This window comes from Petaurus breviceps, unplaced genomic scaffold (genome assembly GCF_028583685.1).
Source record: "Petaurus breviceps papuanus isolate PSGF00001 unplaced genomic scaffold, PetGlider_PUasm1.0 37, whole genome shotgun sequence".
In the NCBI taxonomy this organism is placed as follows: domain Eukaryota; kingdom Metazoa; phylum Chordata; class Mammalia; order Diprotodontia; family Petauridae; genus Petaurus; species Petaurus breviceps.
The window spans coordinates 108,421,613-108,447,109 of NW_027186296.1; the positions used below are offsets into that span (position 1 = coordinate 108,421,613).

At 38.6% G+C, this 25,497-nt stretch overlaps 1 protein-coding gene across 3 annotated transcripts in view; it reads left to right on the top strand.

The window, feature by feature from the left end:
- The first annotated feature begins 7,688 nt into the window (after window positions 1-7,688).
- The window catches only part of PLCE1 (phospholipase C epsilon 1), a 372,466-nt gene continuing 354,657 nt past the window's right edge, over window positions 7,689-25,497 (top strand). The window contains exon 1 of one of the 3 annotated variants that reach the window (XM_069099269.1): window positions 7,689-7,852. The gene's annotated coding sequence lies outside the window, so the exon portion shown is untranslated. Of the gene's footprint in view, window positions 7,853-8,818; window positions 9,049-25,497 lie in introns of those variants that run through there. The other 2 variants (XM_069099271.1, XM_069099270.1) reach the window with 2 other exon arrangements.

Genomic DNA, 25,497 nt, shown 5'->3' on the forward strand with positions numbered 1-25,497 from the left:
ACTAGGACTCTATTTGGAGATGCCTGACAGCTTGAAGATGTTTGGTGTTGAAGCAAACTGGTTCCTGGGCAACTTCATTAAAGAAACCAAAAGGAAATAGAGTAAAGTTGCTTCTTCAAAGAAGTTTAAGAGAAGTCTTAGCTTCAACACATCTCCCTCCCTGAGTTTCATTTTATTCTCTGAGTTTTTTAGTCAATAAAATAATGCATGTAAACTAATTTAGTCATGTCAGTTATTATATTAAGTAAAAATATCAATTCAATCCAAGAAAAGTATATGAATTCAGAAGGCTACAAGACAGCAGCACACTGTTAGCAAACTTTAGTTTTACTGGGCTTAGTCTAGTTTGAGACAAGAGAGGGAAAAAAATGAAAAGAAAAGCTTAATAAAAAGTAGCAGAATCTTTTCAAAATCCAATAAAAATTTCAAATACTTTACCTGACAGCAATAGAAAATTGTTTGTACTGAATTTAGTTAATTACTTCTATAATTTTTTAAAATATCTTTTTTTATTAATTTGTTTGTTTATTTTTAGTTTACAGGATTCAATTCCACAATTCCTTGAGTTTCACCTTTTGTCCCCCTCTCTCCCCTCCCCCCTACTTCTATAATTTTTAAAATACTGATACATTTTATTTATAAAATGACATTTTATAATGATGTAGAAAAGAAAGGGTAAAGCAACCTAGATGTTCTATGAAATGATCAAACTCAAAGGGCAAGCAAATACTGAGTTATCAACAAGAATTTAAATTTATTAATTTACAGTTGGGTGGAGGGACGTATCTATCCATGAAAAATAGAGTACTTGTGTCCAATGGTCAATGTACCCTTCTCCTGCTTTCAAGGTGCTAGAGAATCCTAATGATTAATCAGAAGATTGATCCGGGAGTATGGAATTGTATTCTTAAGAAATATATATATTTTTTTTTATTAAGTTAAGGTCTTTTAAGATAGGCAGTAGTAGAGAACTGACCTTGAAATCAGAAAGACTTGGGCTTAAACCTTGTTGTATCCTTGACATGTCATTAATCACTTTGAGGTCAAGGGCTGTTTTGTTTTGTTTTTGTTTTATTCAGCATCTAGCACCATGGTTCCTGGTACATAATAGACAATTAATGCTTACTAAATGGAATGGAATTCTCAAACATTATATATCATTGATGAATTGCTGATCTTTATTAAGAAGAGTTTCCATGATGGGAGTTCCTTACACAAGTGAAATCAAAGATCTGGATACCTACCCCCCATTCCTTCCCAACCTCTGCCCCAAATCCCAATAGCATAAATAAGGAAGATTTATTCTTCTCTGGCCCATTTAATTGTTTCCTTTCCATTTTAGATGTGTTTCCTTGAACCCCTCTCTACTATAGGGATATATCTGCACTAAGGAAGCTAGGTGGTGATACAGTGGATAGAGTCAGGAAGACCCAAGTTCAAATCCAAGCTCAAATTCTTACCAGCTTAGCCAAGGACAAGTCACTCCACCTGTTTCCTCAACTATAAAGTGAGGATAATAGCAGAACTTACCTCACAGTGCTGTTGTGAGGATCAAATGAGATACTTGTAAAGCACTTACATAGTAGGCCCTATATAAATGTTAGCTATTTTTATTATTATTACAAAGATAGGAGCACAATGCCCAGACATAGTAATTACCTGATAAATGTTTGTTGCCTTGTTGCTTTGAGTAATGATGTCTACTTATTGAGGCACCCCTTCTTACATACACTACTAGAAACACTGAAAAATACTTAGTTCCAACCCCTTCTAACATAAAGGATAAGAGTAAACCAATCAATTCTTTTTACCCCACCTAAAATAAATAATAAAAAAGCAATGCTCCGGTTTCTTAACCAGGCAAAAGCATTACAGCTATGTGTGAAAAGGCTTTGATCATTTTAGAGACCTCTGATGATCCACTGGATGAACTAGAGTGCTAAAGCATTCTGAAAGGTGATCTGTGATCAGTAACCTTTGATGTCACTATTTTAGGGTGCCATGGATTGTGCTCACATTAGACAGCAAACTGTATGTGATCTGACTGTTCTACCAACTGGCTATTCCCCACCTCTGTCCCTCTCCTCAGGCCTCCCTATTCCCTGAGACACAACAATATTGAAGAATTTCATATAAACTTAGTTGATAAAGCAGGGGCAGGGTATGAGAAAATGGACTCCAATTTTGAAAGAAGTTCTACTGTAGGTAAAATGCATTGCATGCTACAGAGAAATCTTTCATGAAAGGAAGCATCAATCAATGTGGCAAACTTCATTGTTGTCTTCTTTTAAGAAATTGCCACAGCCACCCCAACCTTCAGCAACCACCACCCTGATCAGTCAACAGCCATCAACACTAAGGCAAAGACCCTCCACCAGCAAAAAGATTATGACTCATTGAAGGCTCAGATGGCAGTTAACATTTTGTTTTAGCAATAAAGTATTTTTAAATTTAGGTATACACATTTTTTAGACATAACACTATTATACACTCAATAGTCTACAGTCTAATGCAAACATAACTTATATTCATTGGGAAACCAAGAAATTTGTGTGACTTGCTTTATTGCAGTCTAGAACTGAACCTGCAATATCTCCAAGGTATGCCTGCAATCTCATTTCAACTGTGCCCTCTCTGCTGAGCGGCAAACCTTTTTTCTTCTCTATTACATTCTCCAGTATCTATTAAAAACCTCTCCTCTCCCCTCAAACCTCCTAAGCTATATCCTTCCTCCTTTCTCTTGGCAGAAGAAGCCCTTACCTCCGACTCTACTGAGAAAATGGAGAGCTACCTCTTCTTCCCTGTTCTATGACTCAACCCCCCTTTATTATTAGTCATTCTTGCCTCTTTTTTTTCTAGTTTTTATGAAGAGACAGTCCTTCTCACCAGGGTCAACATCTCTACTTTGGTTCTTAATCTTGCCTTATCTTCTTTCCTCCCCTCTTACTTTATTCAAGAATTTGGCCCCTAGAAAATTCCTGTTTATTTCATTTATTTTCAATTTCTCCCTGTCCACTGGCACTGGCTCCTTTTCTAACCACCTATAAACCCAGACACAGTTCTCCCCCATCTTTACAAATCCTTTTCTTGACCCTACCATTCCTTCAAGCCCTTCTGTACTTCTTTTCCATGTCAGAGTCAAACTCCTAGAAAGAGTGATCTATACTTGCCTCATTTCCTCCCCTCTCACTAATTTTTCAGTCTTTTGTGGTCTGGCTTTTGATCATACCACTTGATTGACATCACTCTTTCCCAGTTTTCCATTGATCTCTTAATGGCTAAATCTAATACTCTTTTCTCAGGCTTCATTCTACTTTACCTCACAACTGCCTGGGTCACTGGCTGCCACTCCAGACACCACGGACATGCTCTCTCCACTCTTTCCATAGTATGACTCTCTTTTGCTGCTCTTCTACCAATTTGACAGCTTCTTCTTGGTTTCATTTCTTTCTTTCTTTGTTTTTTTTTTTTTTGGCTCATCACCCCACTAAATGGTTCTTTCCTGAAGATTTTTCTCTCTGTATACTCTCTCCTTTGGTGCATTCATCAGATCCTTTGGGTTCAATTATCTCTATATAGGTGACTTCCAAAATTATATATAAAACTCTAAATTCTTTTGTGAATTCTAGTCCCTCATTAGCAATTGCTTTCCAGACAACTCCAACTGGATGTCCTATAAACATCTCAAGCTTAACATGTCTTGAAGAAAACATGAATTTTCCCCAACTCATACCTTTTTCAAACTTCCTGATTGCTATTGAGGATACCACCATCTTGCCAGGGACTGAAGGACCCAGGAGTTTCCCCATTCTCTCAGACTCACAAGTTGCCACCAGGTCTGGAAACATCCATCCAGATCGCTTATGCTTAGGTAGAGAAATTCAAAAGAAATCCAAAACAGAAGAGGCAGCCATGGCCTTGAGGTCCTGATTCTGATTTACCAGGATAAGTGCTTTGGTGGGTATGGATGAGTAGTCACCATTCTGTGGCTTGGGGCGGGGGTGGTTGTGCACCCCTTCCACCCTTTACCGGAAGAGTCAGAGAGGTAGTTCTAAGCCAAGCCACATTTCAGAATAGTGAGAAAAGGGGTGGAGAAGAAAGGAGTGTCTCTTTTTAAACTAATGAAGTACCAGCCTTCCTATCCCATCCAGGAAGTTATAGGAAACAGACCAAATGACCACTCTGGGTTTGCAGTCATCCCAAATCTTTCACTGCTCAGCCAGAATACATGTGGTCCACTAGAGATAGCCAAGGGTAATGCAGATCAGGGAGGGTTCCTCTGTTTGCCCACATTTCATATCTTCCCTATCACTTGACCTTGCTGCCTGCTTTCCAAACAATTTCTTCTAGTAATCCTTGTATTTTTGTTTGTTTTTTTCAGTGTCCTCAGAGAGGAGAAATAGTAGTATGTAAAAGCTAAGGACTGAACTATTCAATCCTTCTTCAGCAGTTTAGGCAGCTTCAAATCTGTCAGTAGCCCGGCAATTAGTTTAACATTCAACAAGGATTAATAAATGAGTAGATTGTGCCTGTGTTGGCCATTTTGTTTCCAAACTAATGGTTTGTTTATAAATGGGTTAACTGATGCTTGGTTTGTTGAGTCTGGCAATGTGCCAATCTGTTTAGCTATAGCACAGGCTATAGGAGGAGTTCAGCATTCCAGCTGGCTGTAATAGAACACCCAAATGGGAGAACCCCTACATTTTGTAAATTGGTGTGTGTGTGTGTGGGGGGGTGTGTGGCAATGTTACTTTGCAACTTAATTCATGAATTCCTAAAGTTGAGAAGAATTTAATTTGTTAGGAAAATTTGTATTTTAGAACATATTACTTCATATTTAAAGTGAATTCTTCACAGGATTTAGTGGAACTGGTTTTGTTTTTAACCGTGCAGAGTACTCTTATAAGCAAAGATGCCCAACCAAGTTTATTGAAACAGAATTTTTCCATGGAAATTGTACAATATTTCCAGTTCACAGGCTCTTTATCTAACAGTCTTTCTTCCTACGGATAATTATTGGCAGAAGTACACTCTGTCAAGTTTGTGTTCTGTATTTCTGAAAAAGCCTTGAATTGAACCATTGTTTCCCCCTGAGATAGCCTGCATTTTTCACTGAACAGAGAGCAGGGTGTAAAAAGGCACCTTGTGTACAATTGTTGGCAAGGTTTGGAAGTGAATTAAAATCTCCAGAAAGTCTGGGCAGTGCTGTTCTGAGTAGCATTGAACTCTTTGGAAGCACAGTTAGCTCAGACATTCCAATGCCGTGAGGCAGCACTAGGGACACAGTTCGACTCTACAGTCTAATTTAGAGAGAGCAAGAATGAACATGGATCTGGACCAGCAATTTTAAGATATGGTAAAGTCTCCCTATTCTTGTGATCCGTAATACTCTTATATTGCATTTTATAGATGTGTATATACACACACGTGTGTATATATATATGTGCGTGTTACATTATATATAATATCTATTAGATTATACATTATACACACATATATGTTCTCTGTAGAGGTAAGATGGGATTCTCTTTCTGAGTTACTAATGGTGAAAATTACTCTTTTGGAGAACTAAAGATTGAACTCATAATAAAAACATTGCCACTAAATAATTTTTAAGGGAACACAAGTTTAAAGTACATACATTTCCATTTTCTTCTTTTTCACTTTCTTTTACTATGAACTCACTTAGGCCATGGAGCAGGATGTTTATTCTTGTCAGGCCAAGAGAGTTAATAAAAAGGCATAATAGAAAAATGGTATTTTTTCATGAATATGAATATTACACATCCTTTTCCTACAGTGCTTTGCACATAGGAGATGCTTAATAACTGTTTCTTAAATTGAATCATTTAGTGTCAGAGAAGCCTCAGATCCTAAACTAGTATTTATTTTGGTTATTCAACTTTCCATATGGTTTAAGTGCAGGGATACTGGAAGAGAATCTCTCATTTCTTCAATTCTGGTATTCTATTAAACAGCATGCTCAGAGTATCAATCATTTAGTGACAGAACTTTCTAGAAGCTTCTAGAAGATGAAAATAAAGTGCTAATTTCCTAACTAGTAGAGAATTATAGGAAATGTTATCAAATAAACTTCTGAGTCACAGAGGGAGAGCCAGGACAATTTTTAGACTCCATTGGCATGCTTGTAATCTAAAAAAACAAAAAATCAGGAGAAAGGTCCCCAGCACATCGAGTAAACTCTTTTTAAATAACTCCTAGAAGGACACGGATGGAAAGTTGCAGAGGACGGGCAGTAGGCATGGATGGTTTACAATCTGCCTTGCCTTGGGAATATACACAGATAACATCAGAGAACCACATGAGTAGAGAAATGCCTGTTCACTGGCTAGTGAAGTAAGATCAGGCAGAGGGGACGAAACAGAAAAGTGACTAAGTAACATTATCAGGATGATGCTAGACAAAATTTTAAAGTAGGCAAAATTTGTTAATCTTAAGTAATTGGTTCCTTATTCTTTTGGTCACAGTAGATCTTGAATTGGGCTTGTGGTCAGGTCTATCTGAGTTCCTGCCTCATACTACCTGTGTTTCCCCGATAATAAGACCTATCCCGAAAATAAGCCCTCCCTTTACTATGTAAGATTCCTCTAAAATAAGCCCTCCCCCGAAAATAAGCCCTATTCAGATTGCTACTGTAGTGAAGGTGATCCCCTGCGCTACATGCTACATTATGGTACCCTCTGTATGCACCGTCCCCCCCCAAAAGCACGCTGTGCTCTGAGCTGCATCCAATCAGAGCTGCAGCAGTGAGCGCGTCATCCTGTTCTTTATTGAATTCATTATTGAATAAAGGTACATTTTTTTGTTCACATTTACCTGTTTATTAAAATTGCTGTCAATGTTCATTAAAATAAGCCCTCTGGTGTTTTTCTGTCCAAAAAAATTAATAAGACAGTGTCTTATTATGGGGAAACACGGTAGACATGTGACCTTGGGCAAGTCACTTTCCCTCATCCGTAAAGTGAGGGCTGTACTCTATTACCTCTAAGGCCCCTTCTAGTTCCTAGGAAATCCTAGGGCATCCTAGGATCTTTGGACCCTACTGTCCAAATGTTTTTCTCAAACTCCATTTTACAAAATTTATTCTCAGGAAAGCATTTTACACCCATTAAAACTGAAGAATGAATGACCATAAGGTCAAACGACTTGGATCCCTGAATTGGGGAGTTTCAGTGGTCATTCAGCTGGTCGGGGCGCTCCTGGAAGAGAAGAGCGGAGGCCCGGGATTCGAATCCAGATCCTGCCTCTTCCAGGCTGGGCGATCCAGGCCGGCTCTCTTTCCTCTTCTAGAAAACGAGGAGGATGAGGTTGTCATCCAGCCCGCAAGGTTTCTCCCGGGGGTGGGGGGCCCTGGGAGGCAGGTGGTGCCCGGACCCGAGGATACAGGGCTGAGAATGGCGAGCTAACATGTGTGGGGGGGAGAAGGTGGGCTTTGGGGAGGGGCCCCCTATCTCCCGCTGCAGCCAGGCGGGGGCCAGGAGGGGAGAGGGGGTTTCCCCGCGGGGGTCCCTCGGGGAGGGGGCGGGGCCGGAGCTCCGAGGCAAGGCCGCAGCGGGCCGGGGTCGCGGCGCCCCCCGCTGCCCCCGGGGCCCCTCGGCTCGCTCCGCCCGGGGCGGGCCCTCCGGCCGCCAGCCCGCCCGCCCGCTCGCCCTGGGGCGGCCGCTGCTGAGTTCTGGGAAATCCCAGCCCCAGGGCGGGGGCCGCCGCGAGCTGCCGCCAGCGCTTCTGCCGCTCCCCCGGAGCCGACCGGACCGGACCGCCCGGCGGCCGCGGCTGCAGCGGAGGCGAGGTGGAGGAGGAGACCCTCGCGGCGCCCCTTCCCCGCCCCCAGGCAAGTGGAGGAGCTGGGCGGGAAGGCCAGGGGCCCGGAGCGGGCCGGGTGGGCAGGTAGCTCTCGAGGGGAGGGAAAGCACGGACCGGAATCCGCGGAACCGGACTGGACCGAGGCGGCTTCGGCTGAGTGGGCGCCCAGCCTAGCCCGGGGCTGCTCCGCTTCTGGTCCCGGCGGTGCGGCCCGGGGAGGCGAGGGAAGGGCCCATCCACCCCCCGCGGGCACACCCGGGGGCATCTCCGCCCGAGGAGGCACCGTCCCGAGAGACTGGGGGCCGCGCGTCAGCCCCCGCCCCGTGCCACACTCACGCGCGCACACACGCGCGCACACACACACACACACACACACACACACACACACGGCGACCGCGAACGAGCCAGCGAAACTTGGGTGCCGCTCACTGCACGCATTCTGAGCACACACACACACTCCAGGCGACCACAAAGCCAGAGCAATTTCGGTGCCGCACACTCACACTCACACACACTCACTCAGCACACGCTCTCCAGGCGACCACAAACAAGCCAGAGAAACCGGTCCTGCACACTCACTCACACACATACTCCAGGAGACCACAAACAAGCCAGAGCAACCGGTGCCGCACACACACACTCACACACCACACACACGCACTCACTCACCACACACTCTCTCCAAGCGACTACACACAAGCCAGAGCAACATCGGTGCCGCAAACTCACACACACACACACACACACACACACACACACTGCAGGCGACCACAAGCCAGAGAAACTTCAGTGCCACACACTCACTCTCACACACACACTCGGTGCCACATACACCACACGCGCGCACATACTGAGCACACAGATTCTCTGGAGAACAGCGAACTAGCCAGCGAAGCTTAGGTGCACACACAACACCACACACACTCACGCTCACGTCCACACTCCCCTCCCCCACCCCGGCATCGCTGGCCTCAGGCTGCGGGACAACGATCCATCCGTCTTTCGAACCCACGCGAACTTCCCTCCCCTCCGGGGTCCCCGGCGCGGGGCCCTGCCCAGGGCTGGCGAGGGGGCCCCGGCTCCATCCCCTGGGAGGGATAGAAGCTGGGGGTCGTGGCTCTTCACCAGATCCGTAGGTGCCAACCGTTACTTACGTGTATTTAGAGGGGGCTGGGTCAGCACGTGTGAAGTGGAGAAATTTGAGCTCAGCAGGGGATGATCCAGGTAATTCAGGACCACCTTGCCCCTCCACGTGGGGGGCTTGAAATCTCGGAGGTAACCCCAAGTGGGTGTGGGTGTTTTCTTTGTGAATGACAAAACTGTCTACTCCCAGGTCCTTGATTTCTTTTTCTGTGTGAGATTGGTCTGTTGGAGGAAAGAAATAGACAAGGTTGGTGAAGACTGTGGCCATTGACTATTTCAAGGAAAACTTCTGGGGAAGGAGGGGAGGCGAGTTCCTGGAGAACTTTACTTACATCAGGATCCCAGGAAATATAATGTGGGGTGGCTAGAAGACTGGCTGAAGGATTTTCCCCCATCTTTGAAGTTCTTTCGTGCTATGCCTACCTGTATATACATACACACATACACACTCATGTGTATATGTATATATACATACTCACATTTCCATTTCTGAGGTAGAAGTTGTTCTCAATGTGAAATCTGTAGCTAGGATTAAATTCAAAGTGTAAAAAAAGTAAGCTTGTCCAATCCTTCCCCAATAAAATAAGGATTGTCAAATATTTGCTTCAACAGGAGGTGAAGAGATAGTATGATGAATGTTGGCAAGGGGGAGGTAGGGGAAAGAACTTCCAGAATCCATTTGAAATAGGATTATGTTAAGAGAAACAGTGATTTTAAAATGATTTTTCAGCAACACATTGAGCATGGGAATCTCCCTTTTGTTTTATCTGGATGTTCCAGTGTCAGTTTCCTGAAAATTCTGAAAGCTGTACCCCAACTGGCTCTTGGAAGGGTTGGATGGCCTGCACTGAAGAGGCCTACTGACTTCTCTTAATGTCAAGTTCCTAAGTATCCTAGGACGTTGTAGAACTTCTATCCTGAAAGGAACGTACTATGAAGGTCATGTCATAGCCTACCAGAGCTAACAGATGTCTTGCTGTAACAGTCTTATCCTGGGTATAGAATCGTGCTATCAATTTTTGTTTTTTTTAAAGAGACTTTGATTTTGTAGTGCACTATGCTTTAGAGAAAGAAAAAATACGGTCAGGATTATTCAAAGAAATGCATATGTACTAGTAGAACTGCCAAGTTTGTCCATTTACTGTCCCACAGACAAATTCTCCTGTAAAAACTAGACACTGGGTAAAGTTCATCAGTCTTGGCATCTATGCCTCGGGGCCATGAAATAGGTGAGACCATACTAGAATCAAGCCCTTCCAGTACTTCTGGTAACTCCTTGGAAGGAATCTGAGATGATGTTCCAAATTCTGGAGTATAGTGGGTTGCACTTTTCCTTGTGCTTATTGGTGTGAATATCTTGTATTTACTTGAATTACTTTCAAAATCCAAAGTGAGCATGAAATTTATATTCTAAAAAGCAATTAAAAATAAAAAAAAACCAAATGTACAATAATATTGTAGAATAATTTAAAAAAAAAAAGATTGTTCCTTTGGAGGAATGCATGGAAGTAAATGGAACATTTTCCCATGTACAGAAAATGAGGAGCAATATTCAGAATTAGTTCTGCTATATGTATAGACTGTCAGTCCTTCACATTACAAACAAGCCGTACTCAAACCCTGTCATAACTTCTACCCTATCTGTGGCTCTTCTGTCCCGACCCTCTCCCATGCCTGCCAGAATTCTTACTGCTTCTGCTTTAGCAGCAGTTACGAAGTGAAAGCAGAAATGGCTTAGGGGAGCTGACCCACAGGGACCAAAACCTTTGGGCAAAGCTGACTTGGTTAAATGGTGCCCTGTCCCCATGGATACTGTCTGAAAATTTTTACTTGATATTGTTATCTTGCCTGAAAATTTAATAATAGATTTTGATAACATCTCTTTTATGCAGGTAATCTTAGGTTATAGGCAGGGCTTTCAGTCGTTCACACACTGGTATGAATTAATTCAATGAGATTACTTACTAACACCTACAGTCACAGAAGCTGTGAGAGGTCAATAATTTTAGAGTGTGAACGTTGGGGGAATGGGTAAAAATGCCACATTGGGGAATTTAGGGCAACATGAAAGCTATTCCTAGCCCTCTGAAGAGATATGAAAATATGGATGAGGAGGTGCGAAAGACTTTCTACCTATTTCAGAATTTTTCATAAGGTCTAACAAATTCAGGAAAGGGAAAGAGAAGGTTCACTGCCTTCCTTTTAGTCGAGACTGTGTCCTTGGTGCTGTTTTTGTCTTTAATTATAAAAAGGTATGTGGATTATTTTGGGGAATCCATTTGACAGAGTACCTTTTTCAGACACACATTAACATTCTATCATGACCTAAAATGATTATTCTAGGGCTTGACCCTGAAGAGTAGTTATTGGTACTCAAAGGAAAGGAGGTACATGTTGGGTATGAGTTAGGATGTAACTATTACCATTGAAGAATTGTGCATGAGAGTGGTATAAAGGAGAGATTTGTGATGGGGAAAGGAGGTGGGCTGGTTTTGTAATTGAGAGCAAGGGATAGCTGATAGCTTGCATGAACCATCAAGTCAAGAGATTTAGAGGAAGGGTTCCAGTACTTCTCATGGGCTATCCATAGAGTATTTACTGGAAGACTTTGACAAGTGTGGCACAGACAACAAAATGTGAATGAGTTGTAATCTACTTTGTTGGAGTACCACATCAGTGAGATGACAGATCATTGAAGTTTTGAAGTATCAGGCCTGACCTGAGATGGAGAAAGGGGGAATTTGAAATGCTTTCCCTTCACCAATTGTGATCATGCTTCTTCTAGGTTAGCATTTTAGGTTTTGGGAAGGTAAAGGAGAAGTAAAGAAAGATTATTTCTCTTATGTCTGAAATAGAATTTACAACCATTAAAAAGAACATTTGAACATTGTTATGTTCAAAATTGTTTTCAAAAACAAAATGTGAGAAGCCTGGTAAGCTTTTGTTACTACCTCTGAACATATCTGAGTTCCTCAGACTGAGACTGAACTGGGTGTAGAAGGAATGTCTGCCCTGGCCTCACTTGCAGTTTCCACCCTTGTTCCTGCAATAGCCTCATTCTCTCACCACATGTTCTTGGCCCTAATTCCATTTTGGCTTCACTTTTTCACCTCTATTGCTTTACTGGCTTTGATGCACTTTTTGCTATCTACTCAGTGTCTTTGCGCTTGCCCTGTTGGTCACTTTCTTCTGAGTCCAAAGCTAGAATAAATTGGAGATCCAAAATGTGGAGTTCTGCTGTAGTTTTGCTTTTGGATGTTGATTTTATAGTTTTGTTACTGTTGTCTTTCCCAAGAACATAATTTTAGAGTAATTTGGCTTAAAGTTCTGAGATTTAAATGTCTTGATGTCTTTTCAGTGTTATGGATTAAATTTGACCTGTATATTGACCTGCAATGAACAGTTGACTTAGACCAAATACATGCAAATAAATAAAAATAATTTCACGTTATAAAATCCTGCAGGAAGATGGTAAGGGAAGGTCTTTTATTAGTTTTACACATGAAGTTTGTTTTGAATTTTTTCCTAGATGAAATCTATGACTATAACATGACTATAATAACATTTTATTTAATAAAATAAAAAATAATGATAATTCATGAATACTTGAAATGTATAAGATTTAAGTGCTTTGTGAATGAAATAAGTGATATTTCTCAAATATCATGAATTTGAATTATTAGAATAAGATTTCCCTCTGTAATTTGTGTAAAATTTTCATTAGCACAGTAGTTGGCATAAAACAAGAGCCCAATAAATTAGTGGAAAATAAGTTACATTAAAATATCTTATAGTAATTTTATTCCATGCTTACCTTAATATCCATTGAAATGAATCATTTCTCACATGATGTAAATTAAGAGTTGAATAGTTCTTTTGTGCCCAGTAGTATTTGGGATCATCTAGTTTTAAATTGAAACTGAGATTAATTTTATGCTTTTAGTTTGTGAAACTTTCTATTATATGCAGCTAATATAGAGAAACCACAGTGTTCAGAATTAAGGAAATGGCAGTTAGAAGGTACCCTTTTTTGGATTACTTAATTTTAAACTCAGAGTATATAATATCAAGGACTTTGGAAAATCCCAGGGAGTGGAAAAATTGAGTGTGAAAATTCATATCCTACTATTTATTGTGACCATTAGGAATTGAATAAAGCAAAATATGCTTCAGTATGGCAGCATATCATGGCTTGCAACAATATAAACTATGTTGTTGGAGCAGTTTCAAGCTACTATTTCTGCTGTAATAGGTAATTTCCAAAATAAGTATTGAAACCATATTGTTATTCTAAATATAATGATGGCAGTTAATCTCAAAGAATATCAGATATAGGTTAATAGTGAGTTGGGTCTTTTAAAATTTTTCTATCCCTGCTTCCCACCAAAGAGCTTGTCATATAATTAAATCCACTTCAACAAGTACTTAGTAAACTATTGCTGTTTGATAGGGAGTTAGTACTATGAAGACCAAAAAGTCCCTAACTTCAAGGAGCTTATATTCTATTGGGGGAAAACAAATGTACGCATGTTAGCAAATGTAAAATATACATAAAGTAAATATAAAACAATTTCACATTATGAAATGTTTCACAGAGATAGTAAGGGGTTTATTTTAATAGCTTTATACTGAACTTGGTTTTTTTTTCCCTAGATGATAGTTGCAATTAAATTAAAATAATAGGTGTTTAGTAAACTTTTGACATAAGATTTAATATTCATGTATGAAATTAATGATTTTTTTCAAATGTGGTATGAATTTTGATTTTGACTTGCTCCTAAAGATTGTGTAAGATGTGGTGAAATTTCAGCTACTACTGGCAGCTAATTTGTTCCTGAGTGATCCTGGTTTATTATGCTTCCATTCTTTTTTATCAAGGATATAACAGATTGAAAATTCATAGTGGTAGGTAATGGTGAAGCCATTGGCAGGAAGTGAAGGAAGGAGTTGTAAAAGAAATAATTCTGCCCAGAAAAGAAAAAATAAAGAGCTTCATGTAAATGCTTTGGAAAATAATTTAAAAATAACAAAGTAAAAACATTTAACCAAATAATATAACACTGTTGTAACATATAACATGATATGATATGTTAGTAAAGTAACAATGTAATTTAATATGATAATATAAAATATATTTGCCTGACTTTATTGTCAATTAATTAATTATTTAACAATAATAAATTAATAATGTAATTATTAATTAAAGTATGATCATAAATATATTAGCATATTAAGTATATGTTTATAGCACACTAACTGAAAATCTTTTTTTTGAAAGTAGATAGTGCTTGACTATAATAAAGCTGGGGATTGGCTGACAACAGGTGATGTGTATGTTCAGAAGCTGACAGCCTCAGATCAGATGAGTTACAGAGGGATGAAAAGAGATAGCTCACATTTCCAGCTATAGAATTATTAGCAATCCAGCATATTTTTATAGAATGGGCTAGACCAAGTTAAGAAGTAAGGAGTGTACCATACTCAGCTTTTAAGAGAGACTATAGGCTATTTAAAAATATATATGTAATCCAAATATATTTTTATAATGCCTATTTTTATGTAATCTGTTTACTCATGAATGTGTGCTATTTCATAGAATCATTGAATTTCAGAGAAGTAAAGAAGGTGTCAGAGATCATTTAGTCTCATTTTCAGAAAAGAAAAATGAGACCTAAAGGAGATAAGGGACTTGCCCTAGCTCACATACCTGTGAAGGGCCAGAATAAGAATCCACATGTCCTGACTGTGCACCATTGCCCATTTTCCTATATACTTTGAAAAGTTAATTATGAATCGTTAGTATAAAGGTAGGAAAAAGTAATGCAAATTATCTAGGATAGTGGGATAGTCACAAAATTAATTTGTATTTAGTTTTGGAATATAACATTATTTTTCCTTGTGGTTAGGAGCTGTCAGGAAATGGGTGGCATGTTTCATCATAGATCCTCTGGAATGGTAGATGGTCATTGCATGGTTTCTGTGATTAGTTCAACCTGCCCATTCTTTAGGATTAATTTATTTAGTCTCCAATTAATTTTTGTTTCTTCAGTTTTCTTCTTTATTAAATACATTTCTTATTCTGATCTGCAAAAGATATATTTAATATTTTTACTTTTCTACATTTGTTTGTGAGCTTTTTGTAAAGATGATATTTAATCTGAGGAAGATGCATATTCATTTCTTTTCACTAGAAGTCTTATCATAACTGACTTTTTAAAAATTCTTTTGAGGTCTTTAAGTGTTTTTTTTTGGTTGGATTTGCCTAGGCTAAAAAGGGGTACATTGAGGTTCCACACTATTAAAGCTTTACTATCTATTTTCCCCTGTAAGTCATTTAAATTTTCCTTTAGGCATTTAAATGCTATGCCATTAAGTGAATATGTTTTTAATATTGATATTAATTCTTTGTCTATGATACATTTCAACAAAATGTAGTTTTACCATTTATCTCTTTTAATCGAGAATAGTTTTGTTGTTGTGCTATCAAAGATCATTATTACTGTTTCTGCTTTTTAAAGTTTAGCTAAAGCGTAATAGATTTTGCTCCAGCCTCTTATTTTAGTACCATATGAAACTATATGTTTCAAGTGTTTTTTGTTTGTTTGCTTTTTATAAGCAACGTATGTTGGATTCTGCTTTTTAATCTCTTTTACTCTTCTCATCTGCTTTATGGATCATTTCATCCCATCGACATATTCAGCAATTATTTCCAATTGTGGTTTTTCCAGTCAGTCAGTCAACATTTATTAACTACCTCCTAAATATTTTCTAGGCACTGTTCTAAGTGCTGGGGATACAAAGAAATGTGAAAGACCTGCCTGCTCTTAAGGAGCTAACAGTCTAACAGTGGAGACAAAATGAAAACAACTAGGAACAAACAACACTGTACACGTGATAAGTGGAAATATTCAGTGGGGAGTAAAAGGAAAGGCACTACAATTAAGGGGGATCTGGCAAGGCTTTTTGTAGGAGCTAGGATTTTATCTTGGACTTAAGGAAGTTAGGAGCTTTCCAAGCATGAGGGACATTCAGTGAAAATGCTTAGAGTAGTGAGATATCCTATCTTTTTTGAGAAACAGCAGGGAAGCCAGTGTCAATGCATGGGGACACAGTGGATAACATGTAAGAAATCCTGGATGATGGGGGAACAGGAAGGTTAGGAGAGTCAGTGGAGTTTATGGGGGGCATGGTGACATCATCAGACCTACATTTCAGGAAGATCACTTTGACAGCTGAGTGGATGATGGACTGGAATAAGAGGAGACAAGGCAAAGAAACTAACTGGTTGGCTATCCCAGTATTCCAGATGTGAGGCAGTAAGGGCCCGTTGTTTGTCCTTCGTACTTGAAAAGTACCAATGACATCACAATGTTGGGGTCAAGGTACAGTGTATTTGACTGTGGCTGATCAGTCCAATGCAAGCTTGGTACCACAAGTCAAGCACAATTAGTCTGAATACTTGAGATGGAGATGTTTCTAGATTTGTGTGTCTCACGTTTCCTTTGTACTCATAGAGCATAGCACCTTCTTTGATGCAAGTACACTATGCTGGATGGTCCTGTGTCAGCATCTTGCCCGTCCCACAATTGATGCTGAAGTTCTTCAGAGAGACCTTGAGAGTGTCCATGTACCGATTCTTCTGATTTAAGTGTCTGAGCCTGGATTCGATCCCGGTCATCCTAACTCTGGGGCTGGTGCTCTTACTCACTGTGTTACCTGGCCGCCCCTCCTATACCCTCTTTATAAAGAAGAGGGTGGTGAGACAGGACTATTCTCAGCACTGTTCCCTGCTTCAACTCTCCTTTCCCTCTTTTTTATGCTTAACTCAGAATCCTTTTAGTTTTAAGCCTTCTTTGAGAAGGGTCTACCTTCCCTTTATTCTGCCTTTTCCTTTCTCTTCTTTCCCTACTGTTTCCCTGTTAAGTGAAATGTATTTTTGCACCCAGCTGTTTTTGTGTGAAGGGAAGAACTCTTCTTTTACCAGTTCAGATGAAAGTGAGATTTGTGTTGTCTGTTCTCTCCACCCCGTCTTCCATGTTTTTTTAGTTTTCTATTTGCAGGCCCCAATTATGTGAGAAAGTTTTCCTTACCCTTTTTTCTCTTGTCCCCTCCCCGCTTTAGTATATTCACTTTCCCTCCCTTTCCTTTCTTCTTTTGAGATAATCAAAACATAGCAAAAGGCCTTCTGTTTTATTTAATTCTCTCAGTGACCCCGATGTTTTTAAGGTTTTGAGGAGATACTTGTATTGTTTCCTCATATTGGAATGTAAACGCTTCATTTTTGTTTAATTCCTTATGATTACTCACTCATATTTGCTTTCATGTTTTTGTTGACTCTTGATCAGAGTTTCTACTTAGCTCTGGTCTTTTCATCAGAAATGCTTGAAGTCTTCTTTCATTAAAGGCCCATCTTCCCCTCTCCTCCTCCCCCACCCCAATTATACTGAGTTTTGCTGGTAAGTTATTTTGGTTGCAAGCCTGTATTTTTTTGCCTTTAGTAATAATATATTCTCTCCACACCTTTATGTTGTTGGCTGCTAAATCTTGCATGGTCCTGTGACTTTTCAGTACTTGAATTGCTTCTTTCTGTCAGCTTATAATTTTTTTTTTCTTCTTTGATTTGGAAGCTCTAGACTTTGGCTATAATGTTCCCAGGAGTTTTCATTTTAGTGTTTCTTTCAGGAGGTGGCTGGTTGAGTCTTTTGGCTCCTACTTTGCCCTCTGGTTCTAAGAGATCTGGGCAGTTTTAGGGGTTTGTGAATAATGATATTGAGATTCTTTGATCTGTGTTCTAGGTCATTGGCTTTCTCTGAGAATCCTTATGTTTTCTTTTGCTTTTTCATTAAAAAAAATTTGTGTTAATATTTCTTGATGTCTCATGGAGTCATAGACTTCTCTTTGATCCATTCTAATTTTCAAAGAGTTATTATTTGGGAAAGGGAATCCTTGTGCAAAGTTAACTTTTTTTCTAAGTCTTAACTCCATAGCTTTCTTTTTCAATTCTTTCCTCATTTTTTTTTTATAAAATCGTTCTAAAACTCTTTTCAAAAACACTTAATTTCTCCATAAATTCTAGTTCAAGGAAAAAATATATATATATGTATATAAAGGCTTTGCTCATACAGGTTTTGGAGTCATTATTTTCTTCTAAGGTTGTGTTTTTGGCATCCTTATCATCACAAAATTGATCACTGTTGAGATTCATTTTTTGTTTATTCATACAGCCTTAATTTCTGACTTTGGATTTTGTAATAGGGCCTGGCTCTGAACACTTCTGGAAGAAATGTCTAGGCATTGTTTAGTCAGTTTTGTTTTGTTTGGGGTCATGCTGTTACTTCCTTTGGGTGTTGATTTCTGTGTTCTTCAAGGATCACAGAAACAGCATAGGCTGGGATCCCACAAGCTTTCAGTGTACCTAAAGAAATCTGATCTAGAATAAAGTTTGATTTCTGCCCTCTTTGTCTGAACTTTGTAAGCCACTGACTTGGGCTTGTGTTTGAGCAGCATAACTATGGGCTTGCCCCTCATTGGAGTCCCAGTAGATTACTCCTGGAACTGTTGTCTGCTAGCTAGATGTCTCTGAAGGGTCAGAATGATAGAAGTGCTGTTTCTCCCTTAGTTGAAGCTCCCTGCTCTGGTTATTAAGTTGTAGATTTCATTGTGGACTGGGGGCCATATCTAAGTGCCTCATCTGTTCCTAGGGTCAGAGACACACAGCTATTGCTTGCTTCTGTGCCTGTTCCTTGTGCAGTACCCAGCCTCAGTACTATGACCACTCCATGCTATGGTCTGCCACACCTAATTTCAGGACCCTCCCTTAGTCTACAGTAGATTTGCCACTTAGCTTGGGGAACATGAAGCATAGAGCTGCAAGTTGGCTCCTATTTCTGCTCCCTGCATAGCATCAGGTTCCTGTGTGCTGGGTCTGGGATCTCTTCTTGCACAGGCCCAAACACTGGTTAAGTCTCTATGTACCCTTCTGGCCATTGCTGCAAACCTCAGAATCCCTGTGACAACATGGGCTGTAAAAATGATACACTGGGTTTTTTTTTTCCCTTGGATTTTACAGTCATGACTCACTTTGTTCTAGGTTTTTGTGGAGTAATTCTGAGGTGGAAGCTAGGATGTTCTGCTTCCTCCTACTTTGCCCCCTTGGCTAGTACCTTACTTTTTTTTTTCCTATAGGCTAATACTATTAAAAAACAGCATGTAATCTCTGAATGTCCAACACTTAAGCTTGAGAGGAGCAACCTGAAAGTTTATTTTAAATGAATATAAGTTCCTTGTGTACAAGGACAAAGAAAGGAAAGACTACTGCATTTTAGAAAAATCACTTTGATAGCCATGTGGAGGATACGTTGGGGTGAGGAGATATATGAGGCAGAGAGACTAATTAGAAGGCTTTTTATAATAGTCTAAAGGTGATGAAGACCTCATCTAGGGTTCTGGCTGTTGTGAGTGGTGACTGAGGGACATGTAAGAGATGCTGTGAAGGCAGAAATGGAAGGATTTGGCAGTTAATGATATGTGGAGTCAATAAGAAGTTGAGGATGACACTAAGAATGTGATCTCGGTTGACTGAGAAGATGGTAGTGCCAACCCAAAGAAAGTAGGGCTTGGGGGGAAAATAATAAGTTCAGTTTTGGACTTTTCACTTTTGGACAGTTTCGCAGTATCCAGAAGGCAATTGGTATTGTGTGACTAGCTCAGGAGAGAGACTAAGTCTGGATGTAGAGTTCTGGGAATCATCTACTTAGAGGTAATAATTGAGCCTATAGAAGCCGATGACAATACCAGGTAAGATAGGGTACACAGGAGAGATCCTTGAGAGGTACCCGTGAGAAGTGTGTATGACATGGTTGAAGACCCAGCAGAGATGACTTAGGAACAGTAGGGAGAACTAGGAGAGAACAATGTATAGAAATCCAAAGAGAAAAGAATTTCCAGTTGAGAAGGTTAGCAATAGTGTCAATTACTAGAGAGGTCAGTACAGATGAGGATTTAAAACAGACTATTAAAATTTTTGATTGAGATCATTAGTAGTATTTGAAATCAGCATTTTCAGTTGAATGATGATGTGTAAAGCTTAGAAATGAGTGAGAGGAGACAAAGTGGAGGCAACCAATATAGATGACTTTTCTTGAAGGTCTTTAATTGAGAAAGGAAGGTGAAATATGGAGGGAGAGGGAGTGGTAGGATTAAATGAGGGTTATTTTTTTTTAACATCTTTATCTTTTTTTTCTTTTTTACTGAAACTTAAATACACAATAAAGAGAAAAAGAAAAATATAAACTTAAATAGAAAGGAAAGAAAAAAAAAGCATGTCATGCACACTAAAGTATAAGAGGATTCAAAATTTATAGCAATAAATTTCTATTTCAAGAAAGCCTATATAATAAATACTATGCATTGTGTTGAGAACTGTCTATCTTCTCTTTGCTTCCTTGTACGTTTTCTTTTGTTCTCTGCTGTGCACTTTTAATTTTGTTCTTTTTTTCCCCTTCCCTCCTTCCCAGAAGGCTACAATTAAGCAAGGACATATTTAAATATAGACATAGGTATACATACACATATATGTATGTATACATATGTACTTGCATATATAGACATATACTTTCCCTAATAAATTCTACTTCTGGTCTTTTGTATGTATCTCTTATTTTCTGTCCCTCCTAATGCCTCTACTTTACTTCCATCCACTACCTTGCTCTCCTATTAACCTACCCCCACCCCAGGATCCCTCCCCTATGGTTCCATTCGTATTAATCTAAACACCCTTGTATAGCCTCCTTTGACCAATTCCCTTACCTTCCTCTCTAAAGATCCCTCCCTTATCCTCCCAAGGATCCCTCCCTTATCCTCCTATTCCATACATTAATCTAAACACCTTTCTACAACCTCCCCCCCAACATATTCTCTCAACTCCCCTCTAGAGATCTCTCCCTTATCCTCTCCCTCCTCTCTATCCCCTTGGCATTTTATTTCTTTCTGAATTTAGAAGACTTTTTCTGCTCTTCTGTGTATATAAATATATTTATATACACATATATAGATCTATCTATCTATATATATGTATTGTTCCCTCTTGAACCCATCCTCAATGAAAGTGGGTTTCCAGAACCTACTCCTCCTGTCTAATTCATCTGTGTCAGTTCTTCCTCTCACACCTCATTTGTATAAGATAATTACTTATTAGTGATTTTTCATTGTTTTTAGCTGTTCCTAAATGGTTTTACTTTTTTTTTTTAAAGCAATTGGGGTTAAGTAACTTGCTCAAGGTTACACGGCCAGTTATTTCTGGGTGTGGTGCTAAGTATCTGAGCCCAGATTTGATCCAGGTCATCCCGACACTGGAGCTGGTGCTCTTACTCACTGAGCCACCTGGCCGCCCCTAAGCAATTGGGGTTAAGTAACCAAGGTTACATGGCCAGGTGTTTCTGGGTGGGTGCTAAGTGTCTGAGCCCGGGATTCGATCTCCAGGTCTTCTCAACACTGGAGCCGGTGCTCTTACTGGCTGTGCTACCTGGCCGCCCCTATGGTTTTACTTTTTAAAGTCATATCATTCTCAGGTCTATCCCAATCTTTCTTATGAACTTCCCACTTACTAATAACAATCTTAGACATACGTTTTACATTTTATATACCTGAAAGATAAACAGTCTGTCCTTATTGAGTCCCTTGTAATTTGTCTTTGGTATGTGCCTTATATTTCTCTTGGCTCTTGTATGTCAACTCTTCCGTTAAGTTCAGGGTTTTTTGTTTTTTGTTTTTTTAAACAAAATATTGGAAGTCTGACAGTTCATTAAACGTCCATTTTTTTTTTCATTCAGTATTATGCTTAGCTTTACTGGGTATGATATTTTTGGCCAGAACCCCAGTTCTTTTGCTCTTCAATATATAGTGTTCCAAGACCTGTGGTCTTTTAGTGTTGCCACTGCTAGGTTTTATGTGATTCTAATTGTGGCACCGCCATATTTAATTTTTTTTTCTTGTTGCTCATAATATTTTATCCTTGAGCTGGGGATTTTGGAATTTAGCTGTGATATTCCTATAGGTTTTTCTCATAGAATCTCTTTCAGGTGGTGACTGGAGTATTTTTTCTATTTCTAGTTTCATCTCTTCTAATGCTTTAGGATGATTTTCTTTTTTTAAATATAATTTATTTTTAATTTTCAATATTCACTTCCATAAAATTTTGAGTTTTAAATTTTTTCCCTGTTCCTTTCCTCCCCCTTCCCTAATGGGGCATGCAGTCTGATATAGGCTTTATTTATACATTCATATTAAAAACATTTTCCCATTAGTCATGATGTAAAGAAGAATTAGAACTAATGGGAGGAAACATAAGAAAGAAGAAACAAAACAGCAAAAGAAAAGGAGAGCAAATGGTATGCTTCCATCTACTTTGAGACTCCACAAAGTTCTTTTTCTGGACGTGGATGCTCATCATTTCTTATATCACAATAGTGCACATTTGTGTACCACACCTTGTTCAGCCATTCCCCAATTGATGGGCATCCCTTCAATTTCCAATTCTTGACCACAACAAAAAGAACTGCTATAAATATTTGTACATATATATCCTTTTCCTATTTTTATGCTCTCTTTGGAATATAGACCTAGAAGTGGAATTGCTAGGTCAAAGGGTATGCAGTTTTATAGCCCCTTGGGCATAGTTCCAAATTGTTCTCCAGTTGGTTGGATTAGTTCACAACACTACCGACAGTGCATTAGTGTTCCAGTTTTCTACATCTTCTCCAACGCTTATCATTTTCCTGTTTTGTCCTGTTAACCAGTCTGATAGGTGTGATATGGTACCTCAGAGTTGTTTTGATTTGCATTTCTCTCAACAATTGTGATTTAGAGCATTTTTTTCGTATGACTATAGATAACTTTCATTTCTTCCTCTGAAAACTACCTGTTCATATCTTTTGTCCATTTATCAGTTGGGTAAAGACTTATATTCTTATAAATTTGACTAAGTTCTCTATGTATTTTAGAAATGAGGCCTTTACCAGAGACGTTGGCTGTAAAAATTGTTTCCCAGCTTTCTGCTTCCCTCCTAATCTTAGTTTCATTGACTTCATGCAAAAAACTTTTCAATTTAATGTAATCAGAATCATCCGTTTTGCATTTTGTAATCTATCTCTTGTTTGGTCATAAATTCTTCCCTTCTCCATAGATCTAATGGGAAAACTATTTCGTACTCTCCTAGTTTGCTTATAGTATCAGTCTTTATATCTAAATCATGTACCCATTTGACTTTATCTTGGAATAGGGTGTAAGATGTGGGTCTGTACCTAGTTTCTGCCTTATTATTTTCCAGTTTTCCCAGCAGTTTTGGTTAAATAGTGAGTTCTTATCCTAGAAGCTGGAGTCTTTGGATTTATCAAATAGTAGATTAGTATAGGCATTGACCGTTGTGTCTTGCATACCTAACCTATTCCATTGATCCACCACTCTGTTTCTTAGCCTGTACCAAGTAGTTTTGATGATTGCTGCTTTATAAAACAATTTAAGATCTGGTACAGCTAGGCCACCTTTCCTAGCCTTTCTTTTCATTAATTCCCTTGATATTCTGGACCTTTTGTTTTTCCAGATGAATTTTGTTACTGTTTTTTCTAGCTCTATAAAATAATTTTTGGTAGTTTGATTGGTATGGCACTGAATAAGTAATTTAATTTTGGCAAAATTGTCCTTTTATTGTATTAACTTGGCCTACCTATGAGCAACTGATTTTTTTTTACAATTATTTAGATCTGACTTTGTAGGGAAAGTGTTTTGTAATTTTATTCACATAGTTCCTGGGTTTGTTTTGGCAGGTAGACTCCCAAATATTTTATAATGTCTACAGTAACTTTAAATGGAATTTCTCTTTCTATTTCTTGCTCTTGGGCTTTGTTAGTAATAAACAGAAATGCTGGTGATTTATGTTGCTTTATTTTATATCCTGCAACTTTGCTAAATTTAGTATTTCAAGAATTTTTTTGCTTGATTCTGTAGGATTTTCTAAGTGTACTATCATATTATCTGCAGAGAGTGATAGCCTTGTTTCTTCTTTGCCTATTCTAATTCCTTCAATTTCTTTTTCTTCTCTTATTGCTAACACTAAGATTTCTAGTACAATGTTAAATAACAGTGTTGATAATGGACATTCTTGCTTTACCCCCAAACTTATTGGAAATGCTTCTAGCTTATCCCCATTACATATAGTGCTTGCTGATTGCTTTTTATGGATGCTACCTGTTATTTCAAAGAAGACTTGAAATTTATTTATTTATTTATTCCTGTGTTCTCTAGTATTTTTTTTTAAAGCATTTGGGGTTAAGTAACTTGCTCAAGGTTACACGGCCAGTTATTTTGTCTGGGTGCCAAGTATCTGAGGCCGGAACCGATCCCAGGTCTCCTGACTCCAGGGCCGGCGCTCTTACTCTCTGCGGCTCTAGTGTTTTTAATAGGAATGGGTGTTATATTTTGTCAGATGCTTTTTCTGTATCTGTTGAAATAGTAATATGATTTCTGTTAGTTTTATTGTTAATATGGTCAGTTATGCTGATAGTTTTCCTAATATTGAACCAGTCCTGCATTCCAGGTATAAATCCTACCTGGTCATAGTGTATTAGCCTCAAGAGAAGTTGCTTTAATCTCTTTGCTAATGTTAAATTTTTGTATCTATATTCATTAGGGAAATTGGTATATAAATTATCTCTCTCTGTTTTGGTTCTTCCCAGTTTAGGTATTAGCACAATATTTGTATTATAAAAAGAATTTGGTAGGACTCTTTCACCTGTTTTCCCAAACAGTTTATATAGTATTGGAATTAATTGTTATTTAAATGCTTGATAGAATTCCCTTGTAAATCCATCTGGTCCTGGAGAATTTTTTCTTAGGGAGTTCATTGATGACTTGTTCAGTTTTTGTTTTTTTTTCTGAAATGGGGTTAAGTATTTTATTTCCCTTTCCATTAATCTGAGCAATTTATATTTTTGACATTGGCATACAGTCAGGCAAAATAACTCCTAATTATTGTTTTGATTTCCTCTTCATTGGTGGTGAATTCACCCTTTTCATTTTTGGTGCTGATAATTTTCTTCTTTCTTTTTTTTTTTTAAAAAATCAAATTAACCGAAGATTTATCTATTTTATTGTTTTTTTCATAGAACCAGCTCTTAGTTTTATTTCTTAGTTCAAAAGTTTTCTTAATTTCATTTTTCCTAATCTCTCCTTTGGTTTTTAGAATTTCTAATTCGTTATTTAATTGGGGATTTTAAATTTGTTCTTTTTCTAACTTCTTTATTTGCATACCTAATTCATTGATCTCTTCTTTTCTCTATTTTATTCATGTAAGCATTTAGGTAAAACTTCAGGAGAATTTTCTTTAATTATTTCTTGTATTTTTGTATCAAGATTCTTTTTCTGATCATAGCTTTCAGGTAGTCCGATTATTCTCATGTTTGCTATTCTTGATTGGTTCTCCCGATCAGTTGTTTTTCTTATGAGGTGTTTCACATTCTCTTCTATTTTTTACAT